We start from the raw sequence: 8,569 nt of genomic DNA, 5'->3' as shown, positions 1-8,569 counted from the left end.
TGTTTTTTTTCCCCAATCTAAGGCTATGAAAAGTTCATGGGGATTCTTTAGTCTCTTCCTCTGCCACAGAAACTCAGTAGCTGTGATCTAGGTGAGATAGCTACAAAATGGTGGACCCTCTATCAATCTGGTTCCTGGAGTGACCGGAACAGAGGGAGTCTGATCCATATGAAGCATGAAGCATGAACAAGCAATAAACTTCTATTGTGTTAAGGCATGGAGATTTTGGAAATTTTATTACTATACCATAACAAAATCTTTCCTGATTAATACAGTCAGGAGAGGCCCATAGCACCCTCAATGCCAAGTTTTTGAGTAAGAAATATAATAGATAATACGAGTTCCATTAATTTGACAGTAGTGTCTTTCATATTAAGGATGCTAGCCTGAGGTCTAGCTTTTTAATCACATTTAATCCAGATATCCCATAAGTTTTCCATTTTCCCACTAATTCTCCTGTGAATCTTTTTTAAGTACTATATTTAACTTTTATCCATAAAGTTCCTGTGCTTTCTACAAATGATCACTTTTTGCAACATCAATTGAATTTCTTAATCTAACCACACATTATCTTCACAGGCATAACTGGAGCAAAAGGTTCTGAATTATCAACACCCTTAATTGAACTACACATGCAGTTGTCATGAATAAAGAAGGGATGGTTCTGCAACTGCACTATCTCTAGAAAGTGGAACTTTATAAGGACCTTTATAAGAAGCATGCCTTGATTATAGTTCTTCCTGGACTCACGGAAAAGGCTACGTCCTGATAAGCTGGTGGAGGCTGAAAATATTGTAAGTCAAAATCAATTTAATATACCTAACCTACTGAACATCATAGCCTATCTTAAATGTGCTCAGAACACTTACATTAGCTACAGTTGGGCAAAACCATCTCACACAAAGCCTATTTTATAATACAGTGTTGAATAGCTCATATAATTGAATGTTGTACTGAAAATGAAAAATAGAATGGTTGTATATAGGTAGGTACAAAGTGTTCGTAAGTTTATCAGTTGTTTACCCTCCTGATCAAATGGATGACTGAAGTTGTGGCTCACTGCTGCTGCCCAGCATCACAAGAGTATCCTACTACATACAGCTAGCCCAGGAAAAGATCAAAATTCAAAATGTGAAGTACGGTTTCTACTGAATAGTATCACTTTCAACCACTGTTAAGATGAAAAGTCATACATGGAATTGTAAGTTGGGGACCATCTGTATTTTGACTTTTTTTTTTTTCATACTGGAGAAAGAGCTTAACCTTGAAGGGCTTGTGGAGTCTGAGAATTGTCATTTCTTTTCCTTCCTTCCTCTCTCTCTCTCTCTCTCTCTTTCTTTCTTAAGTAGGAGGCTCCAAGCCCAACATGGGGCTGGAACTTACCACCCCCAGTTCAAGAGTTGCATGCTCTACCCACTGAGCCAGCCAGGCTCCCAAGAATTGTCATTTTTTATTTAAAGCTATAGATAGTAGGTGAAAGTTTTCAAGTCACTGAAAAAGAATAATGCTTTGCTCGTTTACTTTAATGGATTGTTAGGTAGGATACATAATGTGTTGTCTTTAATATATTAACACCTGTCCTCTTTCTTTCTACCCATCCAAAAACTATCTGCCACAGCACTACTCAAATCCTAGCTCCTTAGGACATCTTCCTTCAACACACCAGCTGGAATCGATCCTTTTCTTTTCCAAAATGCTATGTAAATTCGTACCATTTATTTGGCATTGCTTGGAGAGTTTTAGAAAGTTCAAAAGCTGGAAAAGACCTAAGAATTATCCAACACAATCCTCTCATTTTGCAAATGAGGAAAATTAAGTCCAGAGAGGTTATGCAATTTACTTAAGTCAAATGGTTAGAGACAACCTGGAGGGCTATAAACCTAGTTTTATAGGGCGGTCCATTTCTTTATGTCACAAATGCCTTCATATTTACTGTCTGATTTTGTTGGTTATCTTTTCAAGAAGAAAGGACATCTCACCAATAGTGTACCTTGAGGTCAGGGAACTCTTTCGCTTGTTACTTCTTCAGTTTATCGCTTAATTTATACGCATTTTACATAATTTTTTGGTAGACTAATTGGTTGTGTTTTAGGTAATGATTACATCTATTTAATCTATTACTTCTTATATTCTCAAGTTCAGAAGATAATACTGGAAGGGGCCAAGAAGGTAGGAATAAAACGGCAAGGTATAACAGTAAGAGCTGATGAAAACAATCGGAATACTTACAGACGTCCAACAATATACTTCTAGAATAGAAGGTCATTTTCCCTGGAATAATTAGATCTTGTAGGTTCACTCTGCCAGGATGGTAAGTGTGTGTTGAACGGGGAGGCAGAGGGCCGAAGTTCAGGTGAAGTGCTAGAGCTGAATGCCTACTGACGATGTCTACCAGGTGGGACGGGTGTAAGAACAGGAGGCAGTCACAGAGAGCAGAGCTCTTGAGGCCAAACCCCGACAGCCGGCCAAGGAGGTGTAATGGGTGAGCCGAGGCAGGGGCAGAAGAGCACAAGCAGCCTGAACGACGAGAACGAGGCGGCGCCGTCGACATCCGGGCGTTGCCCGGGGGCTGCGTCGACCCCGCCGAGGGCGCCGGGGGGCGGGGCCGGCCGGCCCGGGGAGGGGCGGCTCGCGCCCTCCCCGCCAGCACGCGGCGGCGCCCCCTCCCCTCGCGCCGCGAGCCTCCCCGCGCCGTGCACGTCCCCGTCCCGCGCCTCCGCCCCCTCGCTCGCTCGCTCCTTCCCGCCCTCCCCGTAGCGCCGGCCGAGCCGGCTTCCCCTCGGTCTCTCATGAATATTGAGCGGCCCCTGTTGTATTTCCCGAGCTCCATTGCGGAAGCCGAGGCTCGCCATATTGTGCGGCGGCGCCGGCGGCCGCGGCGGCTTGTACCTGAGTCTCGGTCTGGCCGCGGCCAGCGGAGTCCCGGGCTGGGGCAGGAGCCGGTGAGTGGGGCGGGCGGGGAGGCGAAGGGCGCAGGAACTGCGGGCCGGGACGTGCGTCGGTTCGGCCGGGCTGCGGGCGGCTGACGGCGGCCTGGGGGCCGGGGGTGTGTTGCCCGCGGGGGTGTGAGGGGAGATGGCGCCGCCGCCCCCGGCCGCTCTCGGGGCGGGGATGGCGGGGGAGGCAGCTTCTCATTGTTCCCATTTCTTCGAGGGTCTCGGCGGAGGTGGTGGGTCCGGCTTGCGGAGGACCCAGTGGGAGAAGGTCAGGGATTGAATTCCTTCCTTCGTTGGGAACCCCTCGCTGTCCGCTCCTCAGCGCGGAGGCCGGGGCCGCGGTGCGGCCCCCTCGCCTCCCGGGGCGGGGGCTCCAGCTTCTCTGCGGCCCCTCTCCGAGGCCAGCGGCGTGGAATGCGGGGTTTTTCCTCCGGGCTTCCCCCTCGCTGCCCAGGGGTATGTGTCTGCACCGTGGGGGTGGGGTAGGGGCGCTTTGTGCAGAATGCCCCTTTTCACCCCCGCGGTGCTGGAGTCTGGGTTCGCAAGGCGCTACTCGGCGTCGGGGTTCCTGGTGGGCTGCCGGGAGACCCCTCCTGGTTAAAACATTCCTGGAGTGCCGCCTGCCTGCCGGCGAGTATCTGTTGCTGCTTTCTAAAACCGCGAGGTTGCCCCGAAGGAGTCGTGGGGGGAGGGGTTGTCTTGGTTTGTTTCTGATGGAAGCTTCGCGTTTTGAACCCAGTCGTTGACGCTGAGATCTTTGGTACTGGGTGTCGCCAGGGAGCCCTAGCCCAGGCTGTCAAGATACTTTCCCTCCTGTAGAAGTAGTCTCCTTGCTCCCAGAGATACTGTTAGTAAAAATTGGTCTTTGAAACTTCGAGGTTCGTTCCGATTATCTGCCCGCTAAGACCATTATGGTCTTATCGTTTTCAAGCCTTTTTGGGTATATACTGCATGGCTGTCAGAAAGTTTGAGAGATTGTGTGTCTTTAAGGGGTAAAGTGGTTTGAAAATGTTAGGTTTCCTTGAGGTGTGTGAAGAAATTTGTTTGCTATGAAAAGAATAGGCTTGCATTCAGTGTTTTGGTAATACGCTTTACTTTTAAAAATTAAAAAAAATTGAGACTTGGCTTTGATGAGAATTATGTTTAAAACTCATGTCTGAGTGATTTGCATTACATGATCTACTTTTGGTGAGTTCCAAGACGATAAGCTGGAATACTTAGTGTAATTGGTAGATAATCTACTTTTTCCTACTTGCATTGGGGTATAGTTGTTGAATTTTTAATAACTTAGATTGGTGTCAGATCAGCCTTTTTATAGTGAATATTTGACCCTTTGATTTACAAAGAATTTAAATGGCAGCAATAAGACTTTTGGTGATTCCCTTTTTCCACTGAAATTTCTACTTGTCACAATCAACAGGTACCTTTTAAAATCTTGATTGTACATTTAACGTGTTTAAAGTAAAATAATGGGTAGTTATGTAAGACTCCACTTTCCAGAGATAGCACAGCAAATATGGCCCCTTACTTTTTCGGAGGTTTTGAGTTATTTCCTTCAGGTACCCTTGTGGAATCCACCTTTGAGGTTAATTATAGTAGGTGTGAGTGAAATGGAGAATTTATGGAGGAAACTGCCTGAGTAGGCTAGTCTGAGTATTTTAAAAATATGCTGGTGGTCCTCAAATGTACTACACAGAAAAATTTCAAATTAGAGCCACTAATATGTAGACAATGCAGACATTCAAAATACTGAGACATTCTAAGAATTTTGAGTTTTTCTCTGCCTGTATTGAGCACTCAGACAGCTAGTTCCTAGGTTTATGTGGATAGGAATACTGTATAGAGCAGGTCAGCAAATATCTTAGGAATTTCATTTTTGTATTATTGACCTTAAGTGTGTAGTGTCAGGTCTTTCTCTGATTTATTCATGATTTGTGTTTTCATTATGTGGTCTTTGGAGTAAAGGTGATTTATGTCTAATGAATAATATATAACCAGATGTTTTAGTGACAGTTTCATTTCTATACATTAGCAAAGAAGCATAATTCCTTCCAGCAAGAGAAGTGAGTTAACATTAAAATGTACTTTATTAAAGTTATGGACACATTTTTAGTATGACTTAAAGCACCTCATAATTTTGTAGCAACTCATTAAATCTGGAGAAACTAAACAATGCATCACAGTTTGTCATTTTTAAAAGGAAAAATACTGTGGGATTATGCACATTCTGCCCACATACAGATCTACACTTGATTAATTAGTGTTTATTACACATGGTGTGAAGACCTTGTCATTAGACACGTTAATTAATTTCCTCATTTTTTTCCATTTCTCTGAAATCTTCGTTATTATAGTAACTTATTGAATGTTTATTTGCATTTAACTGAGTAGATCCCCATATAATTTGGGGGCACAAAGGTACAATAACATTTGCCCTGTCCATTTCCTCTCTGTAGGTCAAGATATCCTGTTTATCCCCCCTCATCCCTAGGTTTCCACCTAATGTGTCAGATGGGTCCTTGGGTGTTTCTTGTAAGGAATACAGTTTGGTTGATTTTACATGGACATACTGACTGTGGTAATAGGACTCTTGGTACTAAGTAGAAGGTGGTGTTAGTATGTCTACAACTAGAGCAGGAGCTGGGTAATGAGTCCCTGACTTTCTAGATGTAGATGGTAAGGGGAGTAGGTGGCCCACTATCCAGTTTCATGCTTCTAGGAGGAACTCCAGTGGAACTGGCCATGGATTTTCAAGTTTAAAATTCTTTTCACTTTTGCCTTATAGATGTTATAGGCAGTTGAAGTGGACTGGTATGTCTGGGCCTAGTGATAACTCATGTTGGAAGCTCAGCTATATACATTACTAAAAATTCCAAGAAAGATTCCTATTGCTTCAATTTGCTTTCTCCCATTTCATTTAGAAATGGATTAACAATATGTTTGCTGCTTCTCTCTATCTTCCATTTTGTCATAATTTTAAAAAAATGAGTTTGCTAAGTACAGTAATGAAAAATTATTTTTGTAGCTAACCTCAGATTAAATTGTCTAATGAGGATATTTTATTAAGTAACAGACCATGTGAAAACTATCGAAGCATTTTGGTCATTTATTTTCAACAGATGTGTTGATTATGGACTCCTGCAAGGGGGATTTCTTTTTGTTTCTATGCTGTAGAGTGGAGTTGTATTTTATGAAGAGGTTAGATTCTAAAGATGATGCATAAAATGAAAGTCACACGTGGTAGAAAAAAAAATCATGCTTGAAAATCCTATAGGAAGAGAGAACAATATGCCAGTAAGTTCATTTTAGCTTTAGTGTTGCAACAGGTTAGTGTTCAACAAAAGAAACAGCTTTCTGTTGCATTTAGGGGTCATGTTGAACAACAGCAAAAAAAAAAAAAGTATTATTTTAAAAAATATTTATTTACTTTTTAAAGTAAACTCTCTGCCCAATGTGGGGCTCGAACTCATGTCCCCGAGATCAAGAGTGGCATGCTCCACCAACTGAGCCAGCCAGGTGCCCTGCCAAAAATGTATTTAAATATAAGCATCACATTCAGCTGGTCATGCTTACATGAGAGGCTTGTGGGAGCTGAGACCTTTGAAGAGCAGCAGATCAGCTTTACCATCTCACATTTTCTCTAGGATATGTGCTCTAGTAAAAGGAGGTGGTTGTGTGTGCTTGGAATACCTTGTGCTATTTAAATATTTTTCATTTCCTTTCTTTTTTTCTAAGTTGGATAGCTTAAAACACAAAAGTTAAATTATTTTTATGGTACAACTCAACAAATTTTTTTAAGATTTTATTTTTAAGTAATCTCTATACCCATCATTGGGCTTGAACTCATCATCCCGAGATCAAGAGTTGCATGCTTCACCAACTGAGTCAGCCAGGCACCCCTCAGCAGACAAATTTAAAGGGTTTTGAGTTATCCTTTATAAAATAGATTTTATCTTTAGGAGTAGTTCCAAATTTTCTTTACTTTCCTCTTCAGTGAAGCAGCACGATCTCTCAAAGGAGAGTTGTTTGACAGTGTATTAGTTCTAGTAGAGAAAACAGTAACTTGAATAAGAATTTCAACAGAGGAGATTTAATATAGGGAGTTGGTTAAATGGTTGTAAGAGCAAAAAGACAACATTACAGGGTAGTTGACCTAAGAGCTCAGAAAAGAGATTCCATTGGCCTGGTCCTGAACCTTTGAGGAGGTCATCATTCAGCTGCTGATCAGGTTCTGGAAGTACCCAAAAGTACCCAGAGAAACTAGAGACTGAAACCTGTTGTTGCTGCCGGGGTGAGGGGCTGCAATTGCTGCTGCCAGGAACTGGAAGGAAGTCCTTTAACCCGTCTTTCTGCTTTCCAGTTTTCCTTTTACTACCTCTACTGTCAAAGCCTAACAGGGAGAGTGGCAGAAGAGTCAGTGAAATACAATTGTGCAGTCTGAGCCCCAGCACCAAAGAGCAGAATCTAGAATGGTGGTTTTGGAGTTGAGAGACAATGAGTCAGTGATCTGCACAAAATGGTGTAGGTTAAAGTACAATAATTTAAATAGGGAATCTTGTCCTTACCTTGCCTGTTAAAAAACAAGTGCTGATTATCTTCTGTGTGCCAGACCCTATGCGAGGGATTAGGGGTAGAAAATGAATTGAACAAGGTCTCTGTCCTTGAGGAATTTACAATCTAAGTGGGGATGACAAATAAACCATCTTACAGTGTGTTAAATGCAATAACAGATGAGTGATGTGCTTTGAGAACCCAAAGGACATTACAACCTACTTGCCTCTTCTCTGCCTTGCTAAACTTAATGACTACTATTTTTATTTTCTATCTTGATCAAATCCAACTTCATTCTCTGCTATGTTCAGCTCAACTCCTATGAAAGCTCTTTATCTGAGATGCCTCAATTTTGTTATGTAATCATAATCATTAGTTAAGCATTTGTGTGCCTTATTGATTTAGATTGTAGAGGCCATCACTTTCTTTTCACTTTTAGCCTAGCCTAGTACTGTGAACATAAAAGATGTTCGAGAAATACTTATTTTTGCAGTAGTTGATGGGAATTAAAATGTTCATCATTACTTTTGCAGACATTGTTTCTTCCTTCCAAGGTCATTAGAAAATAGTTTGAGTGTTGTTTGATTTTACAGATGTCATAACTGAAGGATTAAAATAATTGGTTAACTTAAACTGTATAGTACCAGCAGCTGATCTAGAAATACGACTTTGGATTTTTTATTCCAGAGCCAGCAATTTTGGCAGGGATTCATTTAATGGCTAGATAAAATCCTCTTTTACACCTCTCATTATTTTATAGCCTAATGTTCTAAAGTCTCAGTTACTTCTGGCAGAAAGAAAAGACAGAAGCTCCTCATTTTATTTCCTAAAAATAAAAAATATCATGCAGTTTCTTTTTACATTGTTCTTTTTAATTATCCATTTTTTGTCTCCTTTTTTTTCTTATTCCATGTGTTACTTACCACTACCTCTATTAGCTATTGTAAAATGTGCAAATCTGTAAAATTTCATTTTGACTTCTTTTTAGAATAGTGTTTGTTTCCACTACTATGCACACACCATTAACTTAAACCAACTTAAAACCAACTGATTCTTCACTTTTTAAAAGATGTATGCCTCCA

The 8,569-nt window shown here is 41.6% G+C and overlaps 1 protein-coding gene across 1 annotated transcript in view; it reads left to right on the top strand.

The window, feature by feature from the left end:
• Positions 1 to 2,751: 2,751 nt before the first annotated feature.
• RNF2 (ring finger protein 2) overlaps positions 2,752 to 8,569 on the top strand; it is a 49,011-nt gene continuing 43,193 nt past the window's right edge. The window contains exon 1 of the mRNA XM_036070073.2: positions 2,752 to 2,942. The gene's annotated coding sequence lies outside the window, so the exon portion shown is untranslated. The remainder of the gene's footprint in view (positions 2,943 to 8,569) is intronic.

The sequence above is a fragment of the Halichoerus grypus genome, chromosome 7, assembly GCF_964656455.1.
Source record: "Halichoerus grypus chromosome 7, mHalGry1.hap1.1, whole genome shotgun sequence".
Taxonomy (NCBI): Eukaryota; Metazoa; Chordata; class Mammalia; order Carnivora; family Phocidae; genus Halichoerus; species Halichoerus grypus.
This window is presented reverse-complemented; position numbering and strand designations above follow the sequence as displayed.